The sequence below is a fragment of the Triticum aestivum genome, chromosome 4B (assembly GCF_018294505.1).
Source record: "Triticum aestivum cultivar Chinese Spring chromosome 4B, IWGSC CS RefSeq v2.1, whole genome shotgun sequence".
Lineage (NCBI taxonomy): Eukaryota > Viridiplantae > Streptophyta > Magnoliopsida > Poales > Poaceae > Triticum > Triticum aestivum.
Genome location: NC_057804.1, coordinates 194,638,630 through 194,656,302, shown reverse-complemented (window position 1 = coordinate 194,656,302; position 17,673 = coordinate 194,638,630).

Genomic DNA, 17,673 nt, shown 5'->3' with positions numbered 1-17,673 from the left:
TCAGCGGCCTGGCAGCCCATGAAAAGCCTCGAATTTGGGCCTGGCAGCCCTCGAAAAGCCTCGACTACACGATTTTATTTGCCTTTGTCAAGATTTTTCTCTTTTGATAAATTTTATGTTGAACCGGTGTCTATTGACCCTGCATGACTATCAGTCATCAAATTAACCTGGTGTTCATTAACCCGACTTGACTTTCAACTACAAGTTGTTAGTACATAATCACTTATAATCCGGTGTTTATTGACCCGACCTGGCTTTGGACTATAAGTCGCCAATATATATTTGGATTGCGCCATTGGAATTATGCGCTTATAAATCATTGGGTATATTATTCAAATAGCCAACATGGTTGGATTTTATTATGGTTATCAATAACCACTATTACGATCAAGGTTTCCAAAGTCGCTTTAGCGCAATGGCTATCATATTATCAATGGATATGATTTTTATTTTACAATTGAAGGAATAGTCCCAGGTTGCTGCAGGCTTACAACCCGGCACTTGGGGGCTACATTATTCAGATTGAGATTACATCAAATATGCAAGTCTCTTGTCGCTGCAAGCATGCACCATGACACTTGGGGGCTAATGCAAAGTCATTTTTTGCTCACCTTATTGAAGACCCGACTCATCACATTGTAATGAGTCGGCCCTTGGGGGCTACCAATTGCCTCTGTCAACAATTTAAGGTACAAAGCTTTTTATTCATTATATTGAAGGGTCCACTACTCAGTTGGTAAAACACAAGGCTCTTAACCATGTGGACGTGGATTCAAGCCCCATGACGGGGTTACATCATATGATGTTATTTTCATTGAAGTATATATCAAGTCCCAGCTCAATATTATTTTATTGAGCCGGCCCTTGGGAGCTACAACGTTGTTGTTCAAGGTTTACATAATTATATTTACAAAGTCCCTGCTCATTATTACGTAATGACCCGACCCTTGGGGGCTACACTGGTTGAAGTTTTATGAGCATCAGGCAGTTACAAGTCCCAGGTTGCTGCAAGCATGACAACCCGACACTTGGGGGCTACATATGTGGAATACTCAATTCTGACTAGTGATTGAGATGAACAACATGGATTTCTTCAAGATTGTGATATTTATATTGAAGCAAGTCATAAGCTGTTGCTATGCTACCTTTTTAAGACTTGGGGGCTACAAGTGATAGGCATATAAGAGGTATATTTTCAAGCTGGATGTTAACTACAAGCATGACCCGGTGCTATCAATATTTATAAACCGGTGATCTTGGTAAGGATAAATCGGCAAGTTCTACATTCTTAAACCGGCTGAAGATCAGATGAGTATTTCAAAGACCAATATTTTTTGTTAAGCATTGGGAGCTGAATCAAAGGAGTTATTTTTCACAATATATTTTCTATAAGAAACCAATGTCAGCAAGTTGATTATGAAGCTAGCCTATTAAACCAGATTTTCTAGAAGAAGGAAGTGACAAGGACTTAAGGATGATCAGAGTCAGTTTAACATGGATAAATCCAAATTAAACCGGGGGCTAATGTCGGGGATATACCCCGCGGTATGACCCGGCTGGAGTTGTAAACCGGCTGGGACTTGGTAAACTGGCGGATGGTAAACCGGCGGAGAGTCAAGACAGATGGCTAAGACAGATGGTAAACCGGTGGAGAATTAAGACGGATGGCTAAGACAGACGGTAAACCGGCGAGTGTTAAACCGACAGACAGTGTTAAACCGGTAGACAATGTTAAACCGGCAGACAATGTTAAACCGACAGACGTTAAGAAGCCCAGGAAGTGAAGTCAAAATAGTTTAAGTTAAAGTCTAAGTTGGACTCTACATGTAACCCGCCCCTTCAACTTATATAAGGAGGGGCAGGGCTCCCCAAAGAGGGACAAGCAAGAAACAATCTCTAGGGCTAGACACAACTAGAGGAGAGCCGGTTTACGGTGACTCCCTCGTGATGATAATGAGATCTAGCCTCAAACAGCATGTAGGGTTTTTACCGGATGATGTTTCCCGGGGCCCGAAGCTGTCTAAACCCTTGTCTTGTGTTGCGTCTCTCGATTCCGCTCAACCCCTCTCAAGCTACCACATAGATGCGTTGGCCGCGCGACTAAGTCCTCACACTAAGGACATCTGACGTGTTAATTCCATGACACCCCCATTCCCAGAACGCCGACAGTAGCCCCCGGGCCCAAGGCGCGCGCGGACTTGGCTTCGGGGCGAAGCCAAAGGGCAAGTGCGGAGCGCCGCGGGCCCCAACCGCCTGCGGCCTTGATTGACGCATGGCGACTGACAGGACATGGGCGTCTCCGCTTCCCCACGCTGCCTCGGCAACTGCCCGACTTGACGAGTCCCTGGTGCATGCAGAAAAAACCGTCATTACCTGCGACCGTGGGGGTCGCCGGTTGGCCTTCTCCAGCTATAAATGAGGAGGGGGCCGGAGCCCCCGTCGGTCATCTCTTCCGGTTCTGCTTGTTTCTTCTTCCTTGTTTCTCTGATAGCAGCAACATCCATGGTGCCGATCCGGAGATTCTCAACCGTTGAGAAGGGAAAGGCACCCCGCGACGAGCCGGGGCCACTCCCGCTGAAGAAGAGGCTGCCCCGCCGCCGCGACGTCATTGTGAGGCTGAAGGTGACGAGGCCTTGGCATGAGTGGCCTCCTCCCGGATATCCACTGCCTTTGTACGCCCAGGGCCGACGGCGCTGGAGGAGGAGGTGGTGACCAATGCTGCCCATGATAACCCACAAGTGTAGGGGATCACAACAGCTTTCGAGGGTAAAGTATTCAACCCAAATTTATTGATTCGACACAAGGGGAGCCAAAGAATATTCTTGAGTATTAGAAAACCACACCTGGATAACTTAGTATCTGCAGCAAGGTATTTAATAGCAAAGTAGTATGATAATAAAGGTAACGGTGGAAAAAGTAAACATAATAGTTTTTGGGTTTTATAGTGATTGTAACAGTAGCAACGGAAAAGTAAATAAGCGAAGAACAATATGTCAAAAGCTTGTAGGCAATGGATCAGTGATGGATAATTATGCCAGATGCGATTCCTCGTGTAATAGCTATAACATAGGGTGACACAGAACTAGCTCCAATTCATCAATGTAATGTAGGCATGTATTCCGTAAATAGTCATACATGCTTATGGAAAAGAACTTGCATGACATCTTTTGTCCTACCCTCCCGTGGCAGCGGGGTCCTAGCGGAAACTAAGGGATATTAAGGCCTCCTTTTAATAGAGAACCGGAACAAAGCATTAGCACATAGTGAATACATGAACTCCTCAAACTATGGTCATCACCGATAAGTATCCCGATTATTGTCACCTCGGGGTTGTCGGATCATAACACATAATAGGTGACTATAGACTTGCAAGATAGGATCAAGAACACACATATATTCATGAAAACATAATAGGTTCAGATCTAAAATCATGGCACTCAGGCCCTAGTGTCAAGCATTAAGCATAGCAAAGTCATAGCAACATCAATCTCAGAACATAGTGGATACTAGGGATCAAACCCTAACAAAACTAACTTGATTACATGGTAAATCTCATCCAACCCATCACCGTCCAGCAAGCCTACGATGGAATTACTCACGCACGGCGGTGAGCATCATGAAATTGGTGATGGAGGATGGTTGATGATGACGACGGCGATGAATCCCCCTCTCCGGAGCCCCGAACGGACTCCAGATCAGTCCTCCCGAGAGAGATTAGGGCTTGGCGGTGGCTCCGTGTCATAAAATGCGATGAAACTTTCTCCCTGTTTTTTTTCTCCCTGAACGTGAATATATAGAGTTGGAGTTGAGGTCGGTAGAGGTCCAGGGGGCCCACGAGATAGGGGGGCGCGCCCCCCTGTCTCGTGGACAGGGTGTGGGCCCCCTGGTCTTGATTCTTTCGCCAGTATTTTTTATATTTTCCAAAAAGTGCCTCCGTGGATTTTCAGGACATTTCGAGAACTTTTTTTTTCTACACATAAAACAACATCATGGCAGTTCTGCTAAAAACAGCGTCAGTCCGGGTTAGTTTCATTCAAATCATGCAAGTTAGAGTCCAAAACAAGGGCAAAAGTGTTTGGAAAAGTAGATACGTTGGAGACGTATCAACTCCCCCAAGCTTAAACCTTTGCTTGTCCCCAAGCAATTCAGTTGATAAACTGAAAGTGATAAAGAAAAACTTTTACAAACTTTGTTTTCTCTTGTTGTTGTAAACATGAAAAGCAGCATTCAAGTTTCAGCAAATATTATGAACTAACCATACTCACAATAACACTTAGGTCTCACAATTACTCATATCAATAGCATAATCAGCTAGCGAGCCATAATAATAAAACTCGGATGACAACACTTTCTCAAAACAATCATAACATGATATGACAAAATGGTATCTCGCTAGCCCTTTCTGAGACCGCAAAACATAAATGCAGAGCACCTTTAAAGAGCAAGGACTGACTAAACATTGTAATTCATGGTAAAAGAGATCCAGTCAAGTCATACCCAATATAAACCAATAGTAATGAATGCAAATGACAGTGTGCTCTCCAGCGGGTGCTTTTTAATAAGAAGGGTGATGACTCAACATAAAAGTAAATAGATAGGCCCTTCGCAGAGGGAAGCGAAGATTTGTAGAGGTGCCAGAGCTCGATTTTAAAATAGAGATTGAATAACATTTTGAGCGGCATACTTTCACTGTCAACGCAACAACTATGAGATGGTTGTATCTTCCATACTACATGCATTATAGGTAGTTCCCAAACAGAATGGTAAAGGTTTATACTCCCCCAACCACCAACAAGCATCAATCCATGGCTTGCTCGAAACAATGAGTGCCTCCAACTAACAACAACCCTGGGGGAATTTTGTTTAATTATTTTGATTTGCTTTGATCTTTTTGGATCATGGGACTGGGCATCCCGGTTACCGGCCCTTTCTCGTGAATGAGGAGAGGAGTCCACTCCTCTTGAGAATAACCCACCTAGCATGGAAGATATAGGCAGCCCTAGTTGAAACATGAGTTGCTCGAGCATACAAAACAGAATTTCATTTGAAGTTTTGGAGTTTGGCACATACAAATTTACTTGGAACGGCAGGTAAATACCGCATATAGGAAGGTATAGTGGACTCATTGGAATGACTTTGGGGTTTAAGGAGTTTGGATGCACAAGCAGTATTCCCGCTTAGTACAAGTGAAGGATAGCAAAAGACTGGGAAGCGACCAACTGAGAGAGCGACAACAGTCGTAAGCATGCATTAAAATTAATTCACACCGAATACAAGCATGAGTAGGATATAATCTACCATGAACATAAATATCATGAAGGCTATGTTGGTTTGATTCAACTACATGCGTGAACATGTGCCAAGTCGAGTCACTCAATTCATTCAAAGGAGGATACCATCCCATCATACCACATCATAATCATTCTAATAGCATGTTGGCATGCAAGGTAAACCATTATAACTCATAGCTAATCAAGCATGGCACAAGCAACTATAATCTCTAAATGTCATTGCAAATATGTTTACTTCATAATAAGCTGAATCAGAAACGATGAACTCATCATATTTACAAAGACAAGAGAGGTCAAGTTCATACCACCTTTTCTCATCTCAATAAGTCCATCATATATCGTCATTACTGCCTTTCACTTTCACGACCGAACGATGTGTATAATAATAAGAGTGCACGTGCATTGGACTAAGCTGGAATCTGCAAGCATTCAACTCAAAAGAGAAGACAAGATAATATGGGCTCTAAATTAAATAAACAATCATGCATATGAGAGCCGCTAAACATTTTCAATATGGTCTTCTCGACCCCCAATGGAAAGAAAAGAAAATAAAACTATTTACACGGGAAAGCTCCCAACAAGTAAGAAGAAGAATTAGAAATCTTTTTGGGTTTTCATTTTAATTTCTACTACAAGCATGGAAATTAAACTAACTAATTTTTTTGGTTTTTCTTAAGGTTTATCAAACACACAAGAAGAAAGCTAGAAAAAGAAAATTAAACTAGCATGGATAATACAGTGAAAGAGTATGAGCGCCGACGACTAGTGTGTGAACATGAATGTAAAGTCGGTGAGAAATACGTACTCCCCCAAGCTTAGGCTTTTGGCCTAAGTTGGTCTAGTACCAAGGACCGCCTGGCTGATATCCGTAAGTGAAATTGGGGTCATACTGAGATGCAGCGGCAACCGCCTCCTGAGCTGCGGCGTGTTGGCGAGCTGCCTCCGCTCTCCCCTCGTGTTCAGCTGCTTCCTCCTTGGTGACAACATATCTTCCTTTTGTCTGATAATCAAAAAGGTGGGGAGCATGAAGAGTAACATGGACGACGTTGCATCTGTCATAAATTAGTCAATATTGGAGGAATTGTTCATTCCTCCTAAGAAATTGATGATTGACCATAGCTTCATAATCCAAATAAACAAGAGGTATTATCATATCTCCCTCTCGTGGGGCTATACCAAGATAATTAGCCACACGGGTTGCATAAATTCCTCCAAATAAATCTCCCTTTCTACTATTATTCTGCAACCTACGTGCAACTATTGCCCCCAAGTTATAAACTTTATAACCTGACATAGCACTCTTGAGGACACAAAGATTAAGGACACATATGTGACATGATTCGTCTTTACCGTTAATGCATCTACCAATAAAGAGAGCAAAATAATGTATAGCAGGAAAATGAATGCTCCCTATGGTAGCTTGTGTTATGCCCCAAGATTCTCCCACAGTAATACTAGCAAGCAAATCTCTAAATTCAGATTTGTGAGGATCATTAATATTACCCCACTGCGGGAGTTTGCAAGCAGTTGTAAAATCCTCTAAGTCCATGGTATAAGATGTATCATAAATATCAAATATGACACTAGGAGAATTACGCGCATAGTTATATTTAAACCTCCGCACAAAAGAATCATTCAATTGATAGTACTGAGGACACTTATCTTGTAAGAAGTCCTCCAGCTCGGCATTACACACAAACGCGTCAAATTCCTCCTTAAAGCCTGCTTCGACCATAAAATTATCGGATGGCCACTCACAAGCTCATACATCCGCGTCCCTCGGCAATTCAACATCTTGCTCACGTATGGCAATCCTGGGCCCTTTCTTCACCGAGGAACCACCTTGGTACATTCTTCTAAGCATAATTCTTTTTCTGAAAATTTCTGAAATTTTAGTAAATTCAAAATAAAAGTGAATAAAACTAAACAAGATTGATAGCAACTACTCCTACAAGTGCCTAGAGCCTATATCATGCATTGGAATTGCTTGGGACCTCATAAATTTAACATGCAAGCTCAAGAACATGGTCACCTATGCAGCAAAAATTTGCAATGAATAAAGCACTAGAACAAAAACTAATTCGACCAATGGAGGAGTCACATACCAAGCAACAATCTCCCAAAGCAGTTTTGTGAATGGAGCTTTGAGCAAGGAGATCAAAAATCGCAGCAAAATGAGCTAGAACTCGTGCTTGAGCTGGATGGGGATTTTTTCGGTAGAAGATGAAGTGTGTGGGTGCTGGCATAAGTGGAGGGGGGCCACCAGGGGCCTACGAGATAGGGGGCGCGCCCAGGTGGGGTGGGCGCGCTCTCCACTCTCGTGGCCTGGTGCTTGCACCTCCTGCAGTGTTTTCAGTGCCTAAAATCCTCAAATATTCCACAAAAATCATACTAAATTTGCAGGGCATTTGGAGCACTTTTATTTTCAAGATATTTTTTATGCACGGATAATTCACAAAACAGACGGATAATAATATTTTTGCTTTATTTATTCTAAATAACAGAAAGTAAAAAGTGGGTACAGAAGGTTGTGCCTTCTAGTTTCATCCATCTCGTGATCATCAAAATGAATCCACTAACAAGGTTGATCAAGTCTTGTTAACAAACTCATTCCGAATAACACGGAACCGGAGAAACTTCGAATAACACTAAGTTACCTCAACGGGGATATGAAAATCCCCAACAATAAGAATATCATACTTTTTCTTGACAGTAGGGAGAGGAAATTCAAAACCTCCAATAATAATAGTTGGAACTTTTCCAATAGAATTGATGCTATGAACTTGAGATTGTTTCCTCGGAAAGTGTATCGTATGCTCATTACCATTAACATGAAAAGTGACATTGCCTTTGTTGCAATCAATAACAACCCCTGCAGTATTCAAAAAAGGTCTACCAAGGATAATAGACATACTATCGTCCTCGGGAATATTAAGAATAACAAAGTACGTTAAGATAGTGACATTTGCAAGCACAACAGGCACATCCTCACAAATACCGACAGGTACAGCAGTTGATTTATCAGCCATTTGCAAAGATATTTCAATAGGTGTCAACTTATTCAATTCAAGTCTATGATATAAAGAGAGAGGCATAACACTAACATCGGCTCCAAGATCACATAAAGCAGTTCTAACATAATTTCTTTTAATGGAGCATGGTATAGTTAGTACACCCGGATCTCCGAGTTTCTTTGGTATTCCACCCTTAAAAGTATAATTAGCAAGCATGGTGGAAATTTCAGCTTCCGGTATCTTTCTTTTATTTGTGATGATATCCTTCGTATACCTAGCATAAGGGTTTACTTTGAGCATATCAGTTAAGCGCATACGTAAGAAAATAGGTCTAATCATTTCAGCAAAGCGCTCAAAATCCTCATCATCCTTTGTCTTGGATGGTTTAGGAGGAAAGGGCATGGGTTTCTGAACCCATGGTTCCCGTTCTCTACCGTGCTTCCTAGCAACAAAATCTCTCTTATCATAACGTTGATTCTCTGATTGTGGGTTATCAAGATCAACAGCAGGTTCAATCTCTACTTCATTGTTTTTGCTAGGTTGAGCATCAACATGAACATTATCATTGACATTATCACTAGGTTCATGTTCATCACCTGATTATGTTTCAGCATCAGAAATAGAAATATCATTGGGATTCTCAGGTGTGTCTACAATAGGTTCACTAGAAGCATGCAAAGTTCTATCATTTTTCTTTTTCTTCTTTTTAGAAGAACTAGGTGCCTCTAAATTATTTCTCTGAGAATCTTGCTCGATTCTCTTAGGGTGGCCTTCAGGATACAAAGGTTCCTGAGTCATTCTACCAGTTCTAGTAGCCACTCTAACAGCAAAGTCATTTTTATTATTTAATTCATCAAGCAAATCAGTTTGAGCTTTGAGTACTTGCTCAGCTTGAGTAGCAACCATAGAAGTATATTTGCTAATTAGTTTGAGTTCACTTGTAACTCTAGCCATATTATCGCTCACACGTCCTATCTTGAAAGCATTATTCTTTAACTCTCTACCAACATAAGCATTAAAACTTTCTTGTCTAGCCATAAAATCATCAAATTATCTAAGCATGGGCTATGAAATTTAGTAGAGGGGATTTCAACTTTATCATATCTATAGAGAAAATTTACCTTTACTACCTGTGTCGGGTTCTCAAGACAATGTGGTTCTTCAACAGGCGGTATATTAAGACCATGTATTTCTTCAATAGGAGGTAAATTCTTAATATCTTTAGCTTTAATACCTTTTTCTTTCATTGATTTCTTTGCCTCTTGCGTATCTTCGGGACTGAGAAATAAAACACCTCTCTTCTTCGGAGTGGGTTTAGGAATAGGCTCAGGAGTTGGCTCAATTGGTTCAGGAATTGCCTCAGGAATTGGCTCAGGAAGAGTCCAATTATTTTCATTAGTCAACATATTATTCAATAGCAATTCAGCTTCGTCGACTGTTCTTTCCCTAAAAACACAACCAACACAACTATCCAAGTAATCCTTGGAAGCATCGGTTAGTCCATTATAAAAGATATCAAGTATTTCATTTTTCTTAAGAGGATGATCAGGCAAAGCATTAAGTAACCGGAGAAGCCTCCCCCAAGCTTGTGGGAGACTCTCTTCTTTGATTTGCAAAAAAATTATATATTTCCCGCAAGGCAGCTTGTTTCTTATGAGCAAGGAAATATTTAGCAGAGAAGTAATAAATCATATCCTGGGGACTACGCACACAACCAGGAGCAAGAGAATTATACCAAGTCTTAGCATCACCCTTTAATGAGAACGGAAATATCTTAAGGATATAATAATAGCGAGACTTCACATCATGAGTAAACAGGGTAGCTATATCATTCAACTTGGTAAGATGTGCCACAACAGTTTCAGATTCAAGGCCATTAAAAGGATCAGATTCAACTAAAGTAATAATCTCGGGATCAACAGAGAATTCATAATCCTTATCAGTAACATAGATAGGTGAAGTAGCAAAAGCAGGGTCAGGTTTCATTCTAGCATTAAGAGACTGCTGCTTCCATTTAGCTAATAATTTTTTAAGATCATATCTATCATTGCAAGCAAAGATAGCTCTAGCAGCTTCTTCATTCAAAACATAACCCTCAGGAACAACAGGCAATTCATAATCATTGGGAGAATTTTCATCATCATTATCATCAATAATAGCATCTTCAATAATTTCATTCCCCCTAACTCTAGCAAGTTGTTCATCAAGAAATTCACCTAATGGCAAAGTAGTATCATGCACAGAAGTAGTTTCATCATGCATAGCAGAAGTGCATCATCAATAACATGCGACATATCAGAATTCATAGCAGTAGCAGGTTTAGGTGTCGCAAGCTTACTAATAACGGAAGGAGAATCTAGTGTAGAGCTAGATGGCAGTTCCTTACCTCCCCTCATAGTTGAGGGCAAAATCGTAGTTCTGTCATCTTTCAAGTTCTTCATAGTGATCAACAGATATAAATCCCAAGTGACTTGGAGAATAGAGCTATGCTCCCCGGCAACGGCGCTAGAAATTAGTCTTGATAACCCACAAGTGTAGGGGATCACAACAGCTTTCGAGGGTAAAGTATTCAACCCAAATTTATTGATTCGACACAAGGGGAGCCAAAGAATATTCTTGAGTATTAGCAGTTGAGGTGTCAATTCAACCACACCTGGATAACTTAGTATCTGCAGCAAGGTATTTAGTAGCAAAGTAGTATGATAATAAAGGTAACGGTGGCAAAAGTAAAGATGATAGCTTTTGGGTTTTGTAGTGATTGTAACAGTAGCAACAGAAAAGTAAATAAGCGAAGAACAATATGTGAAAAGCTCGTAGGCAATGGATCAGTGACGGATAATTATGCCGGCTGCGATTCCTCATGTAATAGCTATAACATAGGGTGACACAGAACTAGCTCCAATTCATCAATGTAATGTAGGCATGTATTCTGTAAATAGTCATATGTGCTTATGGAAAAGAACTTGCATGACATCTTTTGTCCTACCCTCCTGTGGCAGCGGGGTCCTAGCGGAAACTAAGGGATATTAAGGCCTCCTTTTAATAGAGAACTGGAACAAAGCATTAGCACATAGTTAATACATGAACTCCTCAAACTACGGTCATCACCGAGAAGTATCCCGATTATTGTCACCTCGGGGTTGTCGGATCATAACACATAATAGGTGACTATAGACTTGCAAGATAGGATCAAGAACACACATATATTCATGGAAACATAATAGGTTCAGATCTGAAATCATGGCACTCGGGCCCTAATGTCAAGCATTAAGCATAGCAAAGTCATAGCAACATCAATCTCAGAACATAGTGGATACTAGGGATCAAACCCTAACAAAACTAACTTGATTACATGGTAAATCTCATTCAACCCATCACCATCCAGCAAGCCTACGATGGAATTACTCACGCATGGCGGTGAGCATCATGAAATTGGTGATGGAGGATGGTTGATGATGACGACGACGATGAATCCCCCTCTCCGGAGCCCCGAACAGACTCCAGATCAGCCCTCCCGAGAGAGATTAGGGCTTGGCGGCGGCTCCGTGTCGTAAAATGCGATGAAACTTTCTCCCTGATTTTTTTTCTCCCCGAACGTGAATATATGGAGTTGTAGTTGAGGTCGGTGGAGGTCCAGGGGGCCCACGAGATAGGGGGGTGCGCCCACGGGGAGGGGGCGCACCCCCCTGTCTCGTGGACAGGGTGTGGGCCCCCCTGGTCTTGATTCTTTCGCTAGTATTTTTTATATTTTCCAAAAAGTGCCTCCGTGGATTTTCAGGACATTCCGAGAACTTTTCTTTTCTACACATAAAACAACATCATGGTAGTTCTGCTGAAAACAGCGTCAGTCCGGGTTAGTTTCATTCAAATCATGCAAGTTAGAGTCCAAAATAAGGGCAAAAGTGTTTGGAAAAGTAGATATGTTGGAGACGTAACAGCCCACACTGCGGTCGTGGTCGCCGCGCCGCGGTGGCGCGCGCCATCGCCCTAGGAACCCACGCCGAGGACTCCTCGCGCAAGCTGGTAGTGTGGGTGGTGATGCCTCCGCGTTCTTGGATTCGCTTCCCGCAGTTCTTCTCCGCTGAGATGCCGCCGAGGGGTCCCCTCGAGTTATGGCTGCAGCACGCCGAGTGCGATGCCCCGGCGACAGGGGCGGAGGTGGAGGTCGTCTCCCCGAGCAAGATCTTCATGACCTGTGGCTGGGGTGAGGTCACCCAACTTTGCTGTATGGAGGGCGCCCTCGCCATCCACTTTGGATACGACGGCGCCTCCACGATTGTCACGCCCAATACGCGATACTATCCTAAAGAGACTCGAAGGTCCCACCAAGGATAGAACCGCATATTGAAACGCTTTTGCAAGGTGGATATCATTACATCAACATTACATAATAGATGGGGATACATACAAGAGGCATACAATGCCACGCGAATACAACATCACAATACATAAGAGCATCATCCGACTACGGATGAAACACAAACAGAAACTCAAACGACATCCACCCTGCTAGCCTAGGCTGCCGACCTGGAACCTATCCCCTGATCGAAGAAGAAGCAGAAGAAGAACTCCAAAACAAGGAAACATCGCTCTCGCGTCATGATCATCGCATAACCTGTACCTGCAACTGTTGTTGTAGTAATATGTGAGCCACGAGGACTCAGCAATCCCATTACCATGGGTATCAAAACTAGCAAAGCTTAATGGGAAAGGAAGGGGTACAGTGGTGAGGTTGCAGCAGCGACTAAGCAAGTATGGTGGCTAACATACGCAAATAAGAGCGAGAAGAGAGCAAATGGAACGGTCGTGAAGCTAGCAATGATCAAGAAGTGATCCTGAACTCCTACTTACGTCAAGCATAACCCAAAAAATGTGTTCACTTCCCGGACTCCACCGAAAAGAGACCATCACGGCTACACACGCGGTTGATGCTTTCAATTCGGATCTGGTGTCAAGTTATCTACAACCGGACATTAACAAATTCCCATCTGCCACATAACTGTGGGCACGGCTTTAGAAAGTTTATACCCTGCAGGGGTGTCCCAACTTAGCCCATGATAAGCTCTCGCGATCAACGAAGGATATTCCTTCTCCCAGGAAGACCTGATCAGACTCGGAATCCCGGTTTACAAGACATTTCGACAATGGTAAAACAAGACCAGCAAAGCCGCCCGATGTGCCGACAAATCCTGATAGGAGCTGCACATATCTCGTTCTCAGGGCAACACCGGATGAGACTAGCTACGAGTAAAACCAGACTTTAAGTTTCCCCGAGGTGGCCCTGCAGGCAGCTCGGTTCGGACCAACACTTAGACAAGCATTGGCCCGGGGGGGCTAAAATAAAGATGACCCTCGGGTTGGCCGACCCAAGGGAAGGGTATAGGTGGTGGTGAGGCAAATGGTAAAACCAAGGTTGGGCCTTGCTGGAGGAGTTTTATTCAAAGCGAACTGTCAAGGGGGTCCCATAAATCACCCAACCGCGTAAGGAACGCAAAATCCGGGAACATAACACCAGTATAACAGAAACTAGGGCGGCAAGAGTGGAACAAAACACCAGGCATAAGGCCGAGTCTTCCACCCTTTACCAAGTATATAGATGCATTAATTAAATAAGAGATATTGTGATATCCCAACATAATCATGTCCACCATGAAGCAATCTTCAACTTCACCTGCAACTAACAACGTTATAACAGGGGCTGAGCAAAGCGGTAACATAGCCAAGCAATGGTTTGCTAGGAAGGGTGAAAAGGTTAGAGGCTGACATGGCAAATTGGGAGGCTTGAAGAGCAAGCGATAGGTAGCGCAGCAAAGTGATAGAACGAAGCAACTAGCATAGCAATGATAGTAGTGAGATCCAGGGTAGTGGTCATCTTGCCTAAAATCCCGCTAGGAAGAAGAACGAGGCCCATGAAGAAGACAAACGGACATAGTCAAACGGGTCCTCTCAATCGCAACATTACCGGAACTAAGAAGCAACACCGGGAAGAAACAAACAACATGGTAAATGCACAAGCATAAACATGGCATGATGCACAACAAGTATGATGCATGTCCGGTTTAATAAGGCATGGCATGGCAAGTGAAACAAACAATACTACAAGTTAAGTGGAGATCAATATGCAACGAGTTGCATATTGACAAACCACCGCATGGAATTATTTAGTTTGATCTCGGTTATGTACCCAATAATATTAAATGTTATTAGCATGGCAAGGGGGTGAAGCATAAGTAAACTAGCTATTTAGGCAGGTTTAAATGAGGCCGAAAACAACAAACAACAATTCCGGAAAATCCTCATGTCCATGTTTTAGTTTTGGTTCTGTTCTGCCCTAAACCATATTTTAAGGTTGTTAAACAGGAAAATAAAGTGCACCATGTTAAACTAGGCATTTTTCCACCCCATTTACATATAAAGTTTATTTAAAATGGAGCTACAGTTATTTAGTTATGAAATAAATCATTTTAACATGGCATTTGAGCAAATTTAAACAAACAGCATTTTAAACATTTCAAACATGGTTGAAAGTTGCAAATTATGAAACTAGATGAAAAACTAAGCATTTTACATATATAAAGTTTTTACGTATGATGCACAGATCATGAGTTATTATATGCATGAAGTGCAAGGGGGTTTCTGCAAATCTGTTAATTCACTGGATAAATAGCAAATTCGCAGTCAGCAAAAAAACGTACGTGGGCCGAATCTTGCTGGCTCGACAGGGTACAAGAGGGGGACTGGAGGGGGCTGCTCACCCATGGTCTTGGCCTGGCTCGGAGGAGGAGGCAGGACGGAAGGGGGCGCTGGGCCTGGCGCGACCCACGCGCTGGCGTTGGCAATTGGCGCGGTCAACGCGGCAGGGTGACGAGAGGATCGTGCGGCCGCTCGGGGCAGTGGTCAACGCACGCACGCGCAGGCAAGTGGAAGCAGGGGAGGTCGATGCGGTCCTGCGCGGCTGCTGAAGAGGCTCCGGCGACGCGAGGACTTGACGGGGGGAGCCGGTCTGACGAGGAGGCCGGGGACGGCTCGTTCTGGCCGGAGCCGAGGCATGGACGAGTCAAGATGGAACTTCAGGTTCGGTGGCCATGGCGGGGAGGCGCTTCGGCGAGGCAGGGGATGGCCGGAGGTCGGGGATGGACTGGTCCACCCGTTTCCCAGTCGGATCCGGCGAAGGCTTGAGGTCCAGGACCCATGGCATCAGCGGGAGCTCCTGGGGTCATCCATGGCAGAGAGGGAGAGAGGTTAGAGAGGAAGAAGTGCGGCAGGGAAGGAAAAAGGAGCGGGATGAGGCCGGCGACATGACCTGATGCTGCTGCTGCAGCCGGCGGCGTGGACGCGCAAGGCGACAGGGAGGCACTAGTGCTCACGATCCACTCGGGATTGAGCAGAGGAGGCACTGGTGGATGGAGGGGGCTGTTGATTGGTGGATTCGGGATCGGGAGGGATCCCGAGGTAGATGGTGAGTTGGTGGCGGCAGCGGACACGGAATGGATGGGACAGATCCCCTAGGTTTTAGGGTTTGGTCTCAAATTAGACTAGGGGTGGACTATTTATATAGAAAAGGAGGGAGTTTGGATCTCCTGATCGAAATCCGGTGGACGAGAATAAATGTGCTAGGGAGTCCAAATAAGAAAACGGAGATCTTTTATAGATATTAGGGGATGATCCAGATCCAACGGTCATGACTGCTCGGGTCGGGTTCGGGATAGTTTCGGACGCGCACACAAGGGGGTTTGTGCACTGTACAGAGAGACTCCGGTTTAGGCAAGAGGGCAACCGAATAACAAGGTTGTTCTCGGAACAGTCAATGAAAGAAAGGGGGGAACACGACAACTACGAGCGGATGCAAGTTTTAAAAACAATGACCGCAATGAGTGCCGATGCAATGCGGATGATGCCATGATGAATGCAACAAACAAAACAAATCACACGACGAAACTTAGAGTAGCTGGAAGTCTTCTGGAGCGTCGGTCTCGGGGTGTTACAACACTCCACCACTACAAGAGGATCTCGTCCCGAGATCTAGGATGGCACCGGAGGGAAACGGAAGAGGAAAAGAAGAGGTAAACTAGGTTTCTTCTTTGACGAACGAGTGAAATCACGAACCTTGAGAGGTTGAGCAATTAAAAATAAAGAGTACAACAGAGATGAATGAGATTGCAAACAATCCATAGGAAAATAGGAACAAGGAACATTATGAGAACTTGAAGGTTGCAAAGACATGAATCAAGAGTTTAATGGACAAGATAGAATTCGAAACCACTCCGGTTAAAACAAGATGAGAGAAGGAATAAGATTGATATAATTTGGGCAGCACTCCGACTGAAAGAAGAAGGAAAACTTGATAAGATGAAAAGCACTTGAAGAGATGACACAACACTCCGGTTAAATGGATAAGCATGAAAAGAACACGATCCTCACAATTCGAGATGACGAGTGAAGAGAGCAACATCACCATGCCTCCGGAACAAAGAATAGAAAATAGATCATTGGAATAATAGAATGGAGTAGAAAATGCCAACTTTTGCCACAAATGATCTTGGAAAGCACCCTTCCAAGAAGGTTACAACGGGGTTGTTGGGAAAAACCAATAACGAAACAAATAATCTTGTAGTGGGCTTATGGAAAACATCTCAAAATTATGAGGTGACAACCGGCCACTAACTGAAACAATTGCTTGCTTGAGATCAATGAAGAGATGAAAACTACTTTCGCCGAGAGGAGAGGAGAAAACTTGGATCATTGATAAGCACCACAAAAAGCAACATTCCTTAGGGAAGGCTTTAGGTGAAATCTATACCAAGATAACTCCAATGAAGAGATTAATGGATTGAGAAGAACTCATGCTCGAAAGAGTTGATGGGTTTAACTACCTCATTCTTGACAACTGTTGAATCACGAAACATGAATGAAAATTGTCAAGAATGATATAACACCACCTCAAAAGATAAGGTAGAACGAATTGCACTTTGGAATGCAAGATGAAGAATACTTGAGCTCCTCAAAACAAAACATGTGTTGAGCACCATGTTTATTTTAGAGTATAGCTTGGCGGGTCATAACTTCAAGAGAAATCTTGGAGAACAATTGAAGAATGAAAAGAATCCTTGACGAACCACCATGTTGAGCCTTTGTGAGAACTCCGGTAATAAAATAAAAGGATGATAACAAAGAAAGAGAAGTTGAGAACACAAGGTGAAGCCTTGCGATGATTTAGATGGAGCTTCCCGACGAGATAAGAAAACTTGGAACTCCGGAAAGAAAAGATGAAGCATCTCGTGCCGAGAAATGTGACATGATGAACAACTCTGGAAAGAAGAAACTAGATCACTTGGATGAAACAAAAATAAGAATTATGCTATGCGTAT